We start from the raw sequence: 16,140 nt of genomic DNA, 5'->3' as shown, positions 1-16,140 counted from the left end.
TGAGAGCTGTTCTCGATACCTCCACTCCAAAAACCAAGAAAAATGTAGGGGCCTTTTTGGGACTAATCGGGTACTGCCGCAGAATTATTCAAAACGTTTCTAGTAAAACATCCAGACTGACAGACAAACTGAAAAATGCTGAGCCCCAAAAGATCAAATGGGAAGAGGAATAGGACATTGAAACAAGACCTATGCAATTTTGAAAGTTGCAGATTTTTCCAAAGAATTCATCCTCCAGACTGATGCTTCCTTAATGGGATTAGGAGCTGTTCTGTCACAAAACCATGATGGTTTGGAACATCCATTTCTGTAGATCAGCAGAAAGCTCTTTCCTAGAGAAAAAAAATGACTTGGTCATAGAGTTGGAAGCACTGGCAATTAAGTGGGCAGTGATTCACCTAAAATATGACCTCCTAGGACATAAGTTCTGCCTGTTAACAGACCACTCGCCTCTAGTTTCAATCAGTCAGAGAAAAGAATCCAACCCTCGGGTAAGGCGGTGGTTCCTGGACCTTCAACCTAACTGCTTCACAGTAGAACACCGGAAGGGCTGAGAGCAAGGTAACAGACTTCCTCTCCTGGTTTCCCTATGAAGCACCTCGGTCCAACCTGCACTGGGGAAAGGTATGTGAGAAACTTGAGGGTGTCCTCACCCCGACACTTCCTGGATTCTCTTCTCAGGTGGCCAGGGAAGTCCATCACTTTTGGATCCTGACCATGGGGGTAGAAAAGCGAGGGAGGATCACCCGGGTGGAGGGTTCTTGGGGATTGGGAGTGGGGTACTGTAAGGAAGGGTATTCTCCCAAGTCGACCTTGAGAATCCCCTATTCAGGTAGCCAGGGAAGGGCTGACGCTTTCAGATCCCAACCCTGGGGGTGGACGAGCAAGGGTGGATCACCTGGGTAGGGGAACCTGGGGTTGTGCTCGGGTGAATACCCCAGATGAGACACAGCATTACACAAGGGACGAAGGTGAGGACAACGAAGTCTGTGATGCCTTTATAGATTGTTCCATGTCTACCACCCAAAGATTTTCCTTTACCCAAATCCAGCGACCGCTCCATATCTGGCATATCCCCTAGGAGTTCAAACCCTGTTACACTCAAAAACCACAACTCCCAGGATCCCTGTTTTTCTGTTTCCTATCCGAACACTCCCAGTCATTCTTCTCCACGTCCCTCTGATTATGGTTTGTCACATTCCCAGTCTATTTGGACCAAACACTACCGTTCCCACAATCCCCCCTGTTCATTTTCTGACAATAATCCTGGTCATTCCCATTTGTTCCACAAACACTACAAATCTTGCCCTTCTGAATTTACTGAACGCCCTCATACGAAGACTATTATTTTGCATAACACCTTTTCCCCATCCTATCCCATAGGATACCTGGAATCTCTACCACCCCCATTTTCCAACCCGAACACTTTTCCACACCATAATAAACAACGGACTGATAAAGCGGTTTACCTAACATGTCCCAACCCAAGGGTGAGGCAAAGTCAGGAAATTGACCAAAACCTCACGCACCTGACGGCCCATTCCTTTCTGCACATGGATAAAAGGTGAAGCACAGGAATGCAATACGAGCAAGGCAGACCGCATGACGCAAGAGTTAACTCAACACAGCAGTTCAAGAGGAGGCGGAAGACAGCACATACCGAGAAGGTCACAAGGAGAGACGCAACCTTGTCCTTTCCGATTAAGGCCTGTGAAACCTCCTTCGATCGAAGCATAAACCGATGACAATAGGCAGCGTGTGCTGCAGCAGGTGTCAGCGGTACACAAGACCCTCCTCCGCTGATTACCAAGCCGGGGAGAAACGCATGTCTCTGTGGTGCCAACCTTGACTCCAAAGAGAAGCAAAGAGAAGCGGTTCATCACAGCTGTTGAGTCGAGCAGAGAGTCGATAAGAAACCGAATTATGTTGAATGAAAATGAGCAAATGGCTGATTTCAACTGCAAAAGAACAATTGATGAAAAAGGGGGAAAACAAGCAACAGAGAAGTCCGACACCACATGGGTGCTCAAGTAGGAAACTATGGGTGATTACCGGATGATAGAGACTACCGTAACCAGATGACCTTAGGAAGAGGCGAAAGGGGGTCAAAGTGGTCATACGGGGGTCTTGTCAAATCCTCTGTACAATCAAAAGAATTTGGCCCACAGATGATTGTGAAGCTAAGGGGAACAAATCCTGCATGGTACAAGTTTTACACAGTGTGTAGTAAAGTTTGGAAAGAGTGAACCCGGCGGAGGGATTTGTATTTGTATTTTATTTATTTCTAAAGCGCAAAGAACCAGGCCCAGGGGCAACCGGGCGCATACTCTTGAAAACATGTTACAGCAAGTAATTACATTACATTAAGTACATTAATTACAGAATTAATTAATTACAAAGAAATTACACACAATATACGGTAATATACCGAGATGTACAGAAAGAGTACCATAGCAGATTGTAGTGTAAGTACAGTGAGGTGTATAAGCATGACCTAAAACACACAAGAGTACTAGATAGAGTGAGGGTCTCATTGATCATGGGAGAACAGCCAAGTTTTGGCGTTTTTCTTGAAGGCTTGGAACGATGGTTCAGTTCTGATAGGAGTGGGAAGCGTGTTCCAAAGTTTGGAGGCTAGGACAGGGAAGCTCACCCCGCCCGCTTTTTGGAGTTTAAATCTAGGCAACGTGAGGCTGTGAGTTTGGGCTGCTCTAATTGGACGAGATGATGTGTGTAGTGTGAGGCGGGCAGACAGGTAAGGTGGGGCATTGTTGTTAAGACATTTGTGAGTCAAGGCTAGCGTTTTCAGGGCAATTCTTTGTTTTACCGGGAGCCAACGTAGGTCCGATCTGATAGAAGAGATATGGGAACGTCTCGGGATGTTTAAGGCTGCCCTTAAGGCATTGTTTTGTACAGTTTGCAGTTTATTGAGGTTAGACTGGCTAGTCCCTAGGTAAAGAGCACTGCAGTAGTCAATTTTGGCCATGACAAGAGTTCTGGCGAGGGTGATGCAATTGGTCGAGTTAAGGAAGGGTCTACAAGCGGTGATAAGTTTGCAAGTATAGGCAGATTCTGACCTAACTGCGTTTGTTTGTCTGTTCAAGGAAAGCGTGGAGTCAAGATAGACGCCTAGGGTCTTGGTGTCTTTGGAGACCTTAATATCGTTGCCGTCGATGGTGAATGAATTGTGGGTCTGATCTAGTTTGTTAAGCTGATGGTTGGAACCTAGAAGTAGGAGCTCGGTTTTATCATCGTTAAGGCAGAGTTCATGATGTGCCATCCAAGCCTGAATGACCGAGTAGACATCATTGAGGGCTTTGGTGTCAGCTGTGTAGTCTCCCGTGATAGGGATGAGTATCTGGGTGTCGTCGCGTAGTTGGTGTAGGAGACACCCAGATAGTCAAGCACGTCGAAGAGGGGCTTAGTGAATACGTTATACAACGTAGGGGATACACATGATCCTTGAGGAACGCCACAGTGAATGGGGGAGGGGTCAGCTGATGCCGTAGGAGAGAAGACTCTCATAGATCTATTGCTCAGGAATGAGTGGATCCAGGCATTGGCAGAGTCAGAGAAATGTGCTGCGGATTTAAGATGTTGGCATAGTATTTGGTGGTTGACCAGATCAAAAGCCGCAGAAAGATCGAGGAGAAGGAGAAGGGCTAACTTCCCATTTTCCTTTAGTGTATCCATCTGCGTTTTTAAATCAATCAAAGCTGATTCCGTGCCGTGTTTAGGGAGGAATCCTGATTGTCTCAAGCCTAGAAGATTGTTTAGTTCGTGGTAATCCTGAATCTGCAGGTATGCTGCACGGTCCAAGATCTTAAGCAAGAATGGGACTGTTGTGATTGGTCTGAAGTTTGTTGGGATGTTAGGGTCAAGGGTAGGTTTTTTGAGGAGTGGGATAACCCAGGCATCCTTTAGGTTATCCGGGACAATACCTGTCTTGAAAGAAGCATTTATGAAGGCTGTAATGAAAGGGGCTAATTCATGAGATGCTTCCTTGATAATGGGTGCTGGGCAAGTGTCACCTTGGCAATTGGATGGTTTGAGGTTGTTTATGATTCCCTCTACTTCAGCGGTGGTGAGTGGGGAGAAAGGGAAAGGTTTATGAGAAAGATTAACTTGGTGAGTATTGAGTGTGGGTGTGGTCAATGGTTGGTCAGACTGTATGGCATTCTGTTTGTCTCTAATTTTAGATTGGAGGGTGGCAATTTTACCCAGGAGTGCTGACTGAATATTTGAGCACCAAGAGCTATCTTTAGTACAGGAGTCGGGGGGGGGGGCGGCTGCAGGTGTCTCAAGTTCCTTGAGAATATTAAAGAGTTCCTAACAAGAACTCTAACAAGAAGGGACGAAGTCTGAAGTCCCGTGAACATTGTGTTGAGAGGAGAGAAACTGGCGGTGGATGGCCACAGTGAAATGCAAGAAAAGCCATTGTGAACTCGAAGGAGGGAGGCTTATGGTTGAGCACACTGTAATTAGTGAATGAAAAGAAAAGCCATTGTGCACCCGAAGGAGGGAGGCTGACGATTCAAAAGGGGTCCAAACCCGAAGAAGGGAGATCCAGGGGTAGGAAGTCATCACCCATAGTTCGTTGAGAAAGGAACTGGTTAATTGATTTGGCGCATACCACTGGTGAGGGGTCTGCGCCAAAAAGAGGGGGACCCAGGGGTGAAGCCGTCACCCAGAGCCATACGTGAAAAAGAACTTTGTTATTGTTTGTTGAAAACATCAGGCCCTCGAAGGCAAGAGACTTTTTAGAGAAAAGAGACAACCATTGAAGAACCTCATAGCTGGAACCGAACTGTCGGCTCGTGCTGTGAAAGGTTGAATGTGTGCTGTGCTCAGGAGACTCACCTTGTCCTGTGCTCAAAACATGAGGAAGGGAGATGCCTGGCAATTACATCCTGATTTATTATTTGTGAACACTTCTTTCTTTATTGAAACCCTATCCCACACTCATTTTATAATTAGTTGTAAGGATTTAGCAATAGGTGTTTTTTAGTATAGGCCTTTTACTTTGAAAAGACGCCACAATAACTGCCTTATTTTTCGTTTTATGTTCGAAGCTTGCTCCCATCTTAGATTTAGGTTTAAGCTGGGTGTTTAATAAACACCCTTGAACTGTGATCACTTGTATCTGTCTTTACAGTTACCACATGAGTTCCTTACAGTACCCAGAGGCGAGACATGGTATCCCCCCTTTCCCTCTGAAAACCAACCTGACCCTCCCCCAGCCTTGATGGGCTATTGTAAGAGATCTCTCCTCATTTCCCTCATTTGAACTGTCAACGTACTGAGATGAGGAAGAGGCAATTAGGAGTAGTAAAAACCAATAGGTATTTTCACCATTCTGGTACTGAGACGAAGAAGAAGACTGTGAATGCATACCCTTGGGGAAGTCAGTCATATCCCATTAATAAGTTGTCTAGAGGTCAGGCAATTGATCTTCCTGACCCCCACCTGTGGGCACTTAATACTACTAGGGAGTACAAGAGGTCTGGCTGCAGGCCATGGAGAGAGACCTGTGGGAGGCCAGAGACTGGTGTGCGAGCAGGGAGTGCAAGGGCCGTCAGAAGGTCTAAATCTCCAGTTGCTGATAGCAGCAACAGGAGGCTGTGCTCCACCCGAAGTCTACAGCAGCAAGCAGAGAGCCTGGGAAGTTGTCAGTGGCTGCTGCGAGGAAGACAAAGCTCGTGGATACAGGAGGATCACAGAATGGAACCGGCAAAGCTGCAGAGAGCAGTTGCACATAACTGGTGAGTGTAATCAAGGGAACATTCTGTCCGGAGTGCTCTGCTAATGCTGCAGTGTATTATGAGAGTGCAGAATGAACTGAAATAAGAAAACTGTGAATGTCGAATGATTTTAAAGTAATTGAGCAAAGACTTCTGGATAAGGAAGTGAACATTTTTGAATATTAAACAAATGGTGAATACTTGAAAACGGAAATATTAAGCCAATATTGATTACCAAACTGAATGAAAACGTTCTGGGCAAAGCTGTGAGATGATGAAAGGCAAATGGAAAAATCCCATTTAAAAGAGCGCAAATGTGAAATATGCCAACAGAACGGTGGGTAATAAACAAGACTAGCACACAGTGAATTGACAAAGTCAAGTGAACTTTATGAATAACTATCATGTGGAAAGGCCAAAGACTGGCAAAAGTTATATGACACATGTGGCAAAGCCAAGAGGCTAACCAGGAGAAGCCAAGAGAGTGTGAACTTGCACATGCAGCCAAGAGGCCAACAAGGAGAATCTAATTGAATGTGAATTTGCACACAGGGGCAAATATAGAAGAACCTGTGTGGGCTGAAGGGCCTACGGTTCCTGGTTGCACAACCTGTGATGGGTGGACCGTGTGGTCTGACAACTGCGCCTCGACCAGGGAACCCTCAATCGTGAAAGATAGACACTCAGAAACAAACTAAAAAGGAGCACTTTACGTTAACTGCTAATGCAATCCAGAAGTAGTGTCAAGTTGACCTGGAGTTGTGTTGAACATTGGAAGTATGAAACCAAGTATAAGATGAAACATCAGAGTCTTGGAGAAGGGAACCCTGAGGCTTGATGAAATACAATGTTGTCTTGAGGACGGAACCTCAAAACTCCTTTTTATTGGAACTGTTTTGCCTTGAAGGTGGGGAAGGGAACCCCAAGGAGCTATGGAACTGTGTGAACCTGGGAAAGGTAATCCTAAGACTTTTGTGGAACTTTCTTGAACTTGGGAAATGGGAGCTGAAAAGGATACTGGGAGCAGGAAGAAGCTCAGCACTTTGTGTTGACCATCATATCATATTATATCACCATTTCCTTCATTACTGACATCCCTACGCATTGGTTAACTTTAGATGTGAGGGCAAGGATAGGTTTTGGACACAGAGATTTTTAAGTTGAACTTTCAGACTCAGACTTTCCTTTTTTTTCAGGTAGCGAATTCCTCCTTAGCATAGGACAAGTTAGGCCTTCAACCATCCTGATATTTAATTTAATAAACCATTTTGTTTTGAACTTTTAATCTGTTGTCTGTGTCTTACTTCATGATGCTATCAAAACAGTTCCCCAAATACTTGAAGTTCCCTTCCCCAAGTTCAAGACAGTGCCACAAAACCTCTGGGTTCCCTTCCCCAAGTTCAAGACAGTCAATTTGTACTTATTCTCAATCATTTGATGTTCAAACAACTCCAAGCCAACTTTACATTTGGTTAGCAATTCAATCAGATTACTTCTTAGTTCACTTCAACAATGTCCTTGGCTTTCACAACTGAGGGTTCCCTTGTCTAGGCGCAGTTGTCAGACCACACGGTCACAGGTGGCGCAACCAGGAACCCTAGGCTTTCGTGCCCACACAGATCCTTCTGTATCTACCCCTGTGTGAATGTTCACACTCACTTGGCTTCTCTTTGTCAGCCTCGTGGCTTCGCCACAATGTATCACAAATCCTTTGCCAGTCTTTGGCCTTGCAACACTGTATTCATACATATAGTTAATTTTGTGGTGGTTCTGTTCATTCACCACCATGCCGTCATGCTTTCTCGCAATCTTCCATACTTGCGTTCTTGTTTCGTACTTTGCTTTTAATGAGGTAATATCTGAATTTCACATTAATTTGCTATCAGATCGTAGCTTTGCCAAAATATTCTCATTCAATTTGGTATTCAATATTTGTAATTGTTTACTTTGCTGCTTGCATATTACATTGTCCTTAATTTGCTCCCAACCCATGGCTTCAGGTTTATTTCATCATGCACATGTGGTTTCATTGATTGGGCATTCGCCTTCCTTCCCCACAGCCCCAAGGAGCGCCCAAGCTCCAGTGACTTTCTCACTTCACTAACTGTTCCCTGGCGTTCCTTCTGTGCAGCTGTCCTTTCACTTGGCAGCTCTGCCTTCTGGTTTTCCTTCACCTGTGAGCCCCGCTCGCGCTTCGGTTTCTCTCCCGTTCTCGCCAGAAGCTCTGCTTTCTCTCTGCAGGCGCTGTCTATCACTTTGCTTCCTTTTCCTTGCCCACAGCTTCGGCTCCATATATCTCCGATCATGGAGGCTTCCACACCTGTGGTCTTCTAGCAGCCCACATGGCCCTGGGCTCCACAGTTCCTTGGGGTCATCTGCCGGTGTCCTGGCTCTCCTGCAGGACCCATCACGGCTGCCTGCTCATACACAGGATCTCCTGCTGGTTTCTGTGCTGTTGGTAAACTCCCTTCTTATACACCTGCAACCACTTGAAGGTTTGCAGGTGTGAATTCTCAATTGTAATTGCCTGGTTGCAATTAGAGGAGAACTTGGGACATGCCTGACCTTTGCAACACTCTTCAAGCCTTTTCCTTGTCTCAATACTAGAGTGGCGAAATGACTTACTAGTGTTCACTACTCCTTGTCGCCTTTTCCTCGTCCCAGTACTATGGTAGGTTGAATGAGGAGAAATAAGGGGAGATGTCTTGCAATAGCCCATAAAGGCCGGGGGAGGGTTAGGCTGGTTCTCACAAGGGGAAAGAGGGTTACCATGTCTCGCCTGTGGATACCATCTTCCCAATTCCCAAAGACTCTCCACCCAGGTGATCCTCCCTCACTTCACCACCCACAGGATCCAAAAGTGATGGTATTTCTCTGGCCACCTAAGAAGAGGATTCAAGGGAAGTTGGTGTGAGGATACCCTCAGGTTTCTCACATAAAAGCAAAGTAAAGTACCTCTACTGCAGGATTGCCTTATCGTCTGATAGGAGGAGAGCCGATTGGAGTAGAGCCCATTCACCAGTGAAGTATTGAGGTCGTGAGAGAAATAATTGTTGGCGGTCTTCAAATGTTAACAAAATCATAACAGCACCGGGCCAGGGAAAGCATCCTTTCCAGTATCCATGCAGGCACCTCTCCTCACCTTTCCATGGACCTGGCAAATAATGATCCACTTGACATCTTCGTAGTAAAATATTTGCGAGGCAGTTATGGGACCTGTTAGGCAGAGTTTGATGTGGAGGTGGAGCGGGAAAAGATTTGACTCTGGCCTCACAGGGAATTGACAACACAGCTTCCTCAGGGATAAACAGAAAAGAAAGTATCCCTGGAAGCAGCGCACTCCTTTGGGAAACACATGGCACAGGTGCAGCAGAGTCCCCCATGACCACAGAGTATTGGGTGACAACACAGACAGCCCTTGCCTACGGCCGGCGCTGGCTCGCATCCCTTTCTCACATTTGATGCTTTCAATTTTTCAATATCCTGAAAGTCCACCCACTGTTTCCTCACTTTCCCTGGCACTATCTAAACTCATTCTCATTAAGTTTTTTATTCCCATCTGGATTACTGCCCCATCAAATATTATGTCGACCTGCCCCTGCTCTCACCCCCGGCAATCCATCTTCAACTCTTCTATTGACCTCTTTCAGCTCCTCCATCATGCTCACATTTCTCCTGCACGCACTCCTTCTCATTGGCTTCCTTTGACATGCCAGCTACAATTTTGCTACCTCTGCTTTGTTTTTTATTCATCCATGGTCTTTCACCTATTCATCTTTTCTTTATTTAACAAATGTATATGGTTTATAAAACCTTTACAAAGAGGAAAATATATAACAGTTTATATTAAAAAAGGAAAATATATAACAGTTTACATTAAAACCCTTATTCATATTATTATTACATTGTTATTACATTACGTTGCATTATTCCTAAAACATTTTACAAATGCCAGATTAAGAATCAAACAGATGGATCAAATTAAACCATCCCACGGATTCAAATATACATAAAGACAGCACCACAACCAACAGATAAATCTCAAGTGCTTAAGCTTTCATACTTTGTGAGAGAGTCTTAAGTAATTCCTTCCAGCTTACACTCCTTTAGAAATGACAGCACTCTCAACTTCAAAGACATAGGGCCCGGTTCATAAGGTGTTTTCCTACGGGATTGCGCCATTATAAAACGCTTCTGTGAAACAGGCCCATAGAGTCACCATGTAACATTAATAACCAGAGAGAATATCTTCGTACCCATTCCGGATTGCTGACAAACGACCCAAAATATTGCAGTCTCGCGGTTTATAAAACTGGGCACACAAGTAACAAATGGAATTGTTATTTTACCACAGTAGTGGTCTGGAAGACCATACAAAGATCATTTGTTTCCACAAATAGTCACGATTTGCTAATATTTCCTTAGTTCTTACTACATTAAAGCGGAACTGTATTATATTATTTGCCATCCCCCAACTGGGGTATTGCTTTAGGTATTGTTCCATATAAGCACACCATTTTTGAGGTGACACCACTTGAGAATCCAATCTAAAGTCTGAGGCTTCCATTTTATTTACATACCAATCATTGCCTATGATCAGGTTTTTTATCTTCCGGGTATTAATCTATAAGGGTTTTCATAGATGACCCCAGATTATATAGGATTAGTGCTGCATCTGAGCACGATCTTTCATGAAACCTTCAGTTGCCACATACAGCTTAAATAATGTGGGCAGCGATATACAACCTTGGCATATGCCATTGTGCGTTGGGAGGCTGGTCGACATCCGACCTTCTGAGTTCAATCGAACTTGCATCTGCGAGTTTCTATGCAAGTGAATAGGAATGCTCAGTAGGCCCTGGGGAATTCTGTACAATTCCAGTTGTTTCCACAAAATGCCTCTATTCACTGTATCAAATGCCATGGACATTTCCATAGATGCCACGTATACAAGGGTGAATTAGATTGCCATTCACGCCTCTGTAGGCAGCTGAGTAAGAGACCCCCACAATCTGTGCCCATTTTCCATCTGAAGCCCATTTGACGGTAGTCCAATATCTCATTTGTAACACACCAAGTCTCTATGTGATCCAATAAAATGGATGCAAAGATTTTAGACTCAACATCCATTAAGGCAATAGGTATATAAGTAAAGGGAGACAATCTTGAGCCTTTCTTAAAAATGGGAATAATGTAAGATATTTACCATGACACAGGGACGCACTTCAAATTTACAGTATCAGAAAAAAAGATATGAAGGAGCTTAGCCCATAGATCAACATTTTGTTTCAAAATAACGTTTGTTAAGGTATTAGGGCCTACTGCTTTAGATGGTTTGGATTTCACTACAATTCTTGCGATATTGTTCATTGATATGCCGATACTCCACTCATACCCAACCACGCCAGACATCTCCATCAAAAGGCCAAGGTTCTTATAAATATTCTAGAAATGATGTATACATTCCTTCTCTGCAATGGGATTAGTAACCAGCTGATCTTGTTTCACCTCAGTCTGGTTAATTAATTCCCAGAAATTGTGAGTATTACTACCTTTTAAGGATGCCATCATTAGTTCCCCGTCCCTTTGAAAGAGAGCAGCACGATGACACTTGAGCCAATTCTTGTAAGCATGTTTCAGCTTCCGGACCCATTCTTTACTTAATTCACGCATACCCATTACTTTGTAGGTCTTTCTGACTGCTTTGTGAAGAGCTGCTTACGCTCCTTCACCACAGGGTCAAAGACATGTCCACATTTGTCTACTTTAGCCATTGTCTTCTTTTTGCACGGGTCTAATGTAGACATATGGTTCTCTAGATGTGCAAAGAAATTAGACAACAAATAGTTGTATAGTTTCACCTCCATTGAAGTAGAACTGAAATTAAGCAGCATAGTGTTGTTACATTTGTTGGTCTTATTTAAAGACCACTTTAATCTATTACCTCTCACATTCACTCCTACATTCTTCCAAACCGAACCATATACTGTAGCCTGTGGAGACCACCCCAGCTGTATGCAAAACAGTGCATGATCACTGTACTGGGTGTACCTTTCTTGAAGTCCCTTATTCTGATAAACAGTTAGTGGGAGAGGAAAAAACAATCTATGATAGAATTGGACCTCTTGCATGCCACGTCCGCGTATCATCTTCTACAAGCTCTAGACTCCACCCTTCTGAGATATTCAACCACTGAGCCCCCTCAATATTTTTCCTTTTATTATACGACATAGTCCCCTCATTCAACAATAAATACTCCTGTGAGTTGTTGTATGCCTCCTTACAGTTAGCATTGAGGTCTCCTGCATGTATAATATCACCCCCTGGAGAATTCGTCCAGCAATACATTTAGAAATTCAAGTACAGTCTCCAACTTTTCAGCAGGATTCCAGTAGACATTTATTAAAAGTAAATCCCGAATCCATGGGACATAAGATATGTGTAGGGCAATTACCAAAAATGCGTCTGGGATCTTCCATTCACCCTTTTTGGTTAAGTTTCTCCCGTGTCTGATAGCAATGGCCAGGCCGCACTTGGGTCTTCCCCTTGCCCTTGCACAGAGGCTTGTTAGCTCATAGCCATCCAGAATAATACTTCCTATTGCACATGTCTCTTGTAGAAAAATGAGATCAAATGCTTTCAAGTCCTTACATAAAATGTCATTTGACAATAATTGTGTGTGACTTCTCACGTTCCAAGAAACAAAATTAAAGCACCCCGACTTCTTAAAGTGGCTGCCTCATGGTCTTGAGCTGCGCAATGGAGTGTGTCAAGGTTAACGCTAACCAATGCCAATTCAGCCCCTCTAGTGTTTGACATTCCTATTCAGGGCACACCCAATTTTCCAACACCTAATTTCCTCTTCCTCTAGAGGCGGCTACGGGCCCTTTGCTCACCTGCTTAAACTGTGTGTTTTTATACTTAAATATGGTTACGTCGTATCCATATTTCTGTCGATTGCTTGCCTCATTAACTAGGTAGATCGTACTAACGGAGACAGAACTACCAATCTCACATAATGGTATCTCATCGGATGAATAAAGTCTATTAGTTTAATGTCAGCCGATGTAATCAGCCTGAGTGCTGGAAAATCCTCAAAGAGAGCAAAGATACATGATCTATGCAGTGATTGTGGCCCTTCATCTAAAAAATGAGTCAAGATCACACTCAGGACTTCCGGATAGACTGGATCTCTTAACCTAAGGGGATACTCCCTCCCATCCCTTCTCCTCATCTACCCGAAAATAACCCTCAAAATTCCTGGGTGCATCCTTCTGTGAATAAGATGGGACCCTCCCCTCTGTATTTCCTAGGTGGCCATCTTTCTGGCCCGTGGGTGCTCCTGTTGAGTTACCCTGCATAAGTCCCTCCCCCACTTCCTCCCTCCTTGAGTTTCCTGATGCTGCAGTCTTACTTTTTTGCATCAGCATGTTTTTCACTAGGAGTCTCACCTCAGATTCTGACAAAGCCTGGGCCTTAGCCCCCCCTGTCTAAAGCTTCAGCTCCTGCCACCCATCTCGAGACAATGTGTACACCAGACCATGTCTCAGTGTAATGTTTCCCACTCTGCTCCCTTGACGGAAGGTCATGATCGCAGACTCCCCCACCCATGAGCGGACCACACCATTATCTTTTGACCCACCTCATTTTCCATACCACCCTTTGCTCCCTTACTTAGCTGCCTCACACCGTCACCTTATTTATGGCGGGAGCTTTGAGGGTGCCCTGGGTGTTTAAAAATACCATAAGTTTGTTTGGCTCCTTCATCCTGGATTGTGGACTTCCCACTCCCTCTCAAGCAGCAAGATTATGTTTCCGGACATCCAAAAGCCTGTTGTCACCCTCGTCATACTCAGAGCACCCCCGTGTAAGGGTCAATAGGTGTCTGAGCTTCCTGTCAGTGACCTTCTATGCCCTCCCCATCATTCACCACCTCATCCTCCACATCCACCACTATACTGACCTCGCCTTCCCTTCACCCCTTTCTTCTTCAACTCCTGAGAAGCCTCCCGTACGACTAGATGGTCCTGTAAATCATGGTAGGCACCCCCCGCGCAAATAATTGCGGGACATGGTCTTTGTGGACCTGCAACCAGTTTCCTCTTCATTTTTTTTTCAATTCTTCGTAGCCACCTTCGCAAAAGTCCCTGGAGCTTCCACCTCTCCCATGCCCGAATGTGTCCCCTTTAACAGAGATGTAGGAGCCTCTTTAGTGATGGACATTGAGACACTGCCCGACTCGCACCGTTTTCCAGGGCATGTCCGTCAGTCCAGCACTCAAATGAATTGCCTTAATCACATTATCTAAACCCTCTTTCAATGTCTCATTGTGGATTGCACAAATGGCATTAATCGAGCGGGACAAATCTTTCAGAAAACCTGTGTGCAATTTAAGTTCTTTTATCTTGTCAGCCTTCAGCCCCCCATTTTCCTCTAATATTGACGTAAAGTCATTTATTTTAACCGCTTGAGGTATATCAAGTGATGAATTGGCCTTGCACCCCTCCTCGCTCCCCCCCTCCTCACTCAAATGTTGAGATGCACGCATGGTAATTTCCCCTGAAAGAAAAATGGGAGGAGTATCAAAAAAGGATTGATCCAAGATACCCCCTTAATGCTAGTTGTGTTTAACAGTAAACTTGCGCCGTCATTGTTGTCCCCCAGAGCAGCAAATTCTATATCCTCAACATAAATTGATTGCGATTGGTCCTGGCTTTCCTTTACTTTATTACATTTGTATTGCGCAGCCACAGACCCGTGGGTGTGAGGGCGTGGACAAGTCTAACATAACAGAAAACACAAACAAGATGTTCCAGGAGATCATGGAGACAGAAGGATGAGATTCAGAGAATGGAGACTTAATTATAAAGGTATGTTTTGAGCCCTTCATTAAAAGTGCTCAACGACGGTGGGTTTCTCAGGTGAGTTGGCAGGTTGTTCCAGAGCTTAGGGGTTGCACAGAAAAAGGCACCCAATTGCGCTTTCTTAGTTTTGGATCTAGGCTGGTAGAGGTAATTTTGGTTATTAGAGCACAGGTTTCTAAGACAGGGTTTTTCCCCAATGTACCTTTGTAAATATGGGGGCATAGTTCCCGTACAGCATTTAAAGGTAATGACCAGAAGCCTGAAGGAGATACGAGCCTCCACAGGGAGCCAATGCAATGCTCGACGAGCTTCGGTGAGATGAGAATGACTTGAGAGACCAGCTACGACCCTTACCGCTCCATTCTGGACGACCTGAAGTCTGCTAACAGTGACTTTACTAGCCCCTGCCAGCAGACTACAGCAATAGTCCAATTTAGCGCCTACAATGGCTCGAGCAATCGAGACTGCGTTCTGTTGGGAGATGAAAGGCCTTAGATAAGCCAGCAATTTAATGTAGTTTGAGGCGGATGCGACTGTGCTACCCATGTAGGCCTTCATGTTTAGCGACTGGTCCAGTACCACACCCAAGATTTTTACTTGAGAGGGTGGGTATTTGAACGTCCCCCAACTGAAAATGTTTATAAGCTGGGTCAATTTTAGCTCGGATGCCCTCAGAACCCACTACCATGAGTTTGGTCTTTCCCCCGATTGAGTGCCAGGTTGTTTTGCATCATCCAGTGCTCAATGATGGAGAAAATACGGTTGAGTTCAGTTTCATCCAAATCATGCTGACCAGTGAGTGGGATGACACATTGAGTGTCATCTGCATAGTTTGAAAAGAGTATTCGCTCGAGTGAGGTGAGCGAAGAAAGGAGCTATAAAAATGTTGTAGATACACGGTGATAGGCTAGCTCCTTGCAGAACTCCAAAGAGCCCGGCGATGGCAGGCGCCTTTGCTTCATTAGCACACACTCTCCTGATTCTGTTGGATAAAAAGGAGAGCAGCCATTTGGTAGCAGCCTGGGAGCAATTAGCTACAGTCATGAGCCTGTCAGCCAGAATGGAATGATCGACCAGATCAAATGCTGCGGATTGATCTAGAGAGATGAGTAGCGAGATCTGCTGATTGTCCAGTCTCTTTAAGAGTTGTGATTTAAGGTCCAATAATGAGGTCTCAGTACCAAAACCTTGTCTGAAGCAGGATTGAAAAGGGTTAAGGATTGGGTGCAGGGTGAGATGTTGAGCTATTTGGGAGTATGCAACCTGATCCAATATTTTTAGCAGAAAACGGGTGTTCGTTATTGGCCTGTAATTGGTGGGGACACTTTGATCCAAGTTAGGCTTTTTTAAGAGTGGTGTTACCCATGCTTGCTTCATCTTGCCTGGAACAGTACCATCGGCGAAGGAAGCGTTGAAAAATTTGAAGATGGCATGCACCAGGGCAGGCTTTAATCCTGACTCTGCATTACCATAACTGGCACTTCAGGTCTGCTGGGTAGTACGCAGCTCCTCTCCTCACGCTCTTTTTGAGAAGA

This window comes from Ambystoma mexicanum, chromosome 6p, assembly GCF_040938575.1.
Source record: "Ambystoma mexicanum isolate Mex_15411 chromosome 6p, UKY_AmexF1_1, whole genome shotgun sequence".
Lineage (NCBI taxonomy): Eukaryota > Metazoa > Chordata > Amphibia > Caudata > Ambystomatidae > Ambystoma > Ambystoma mexicanum.
Note: the sequence above shows the minus strand (reverse complement) of the source record.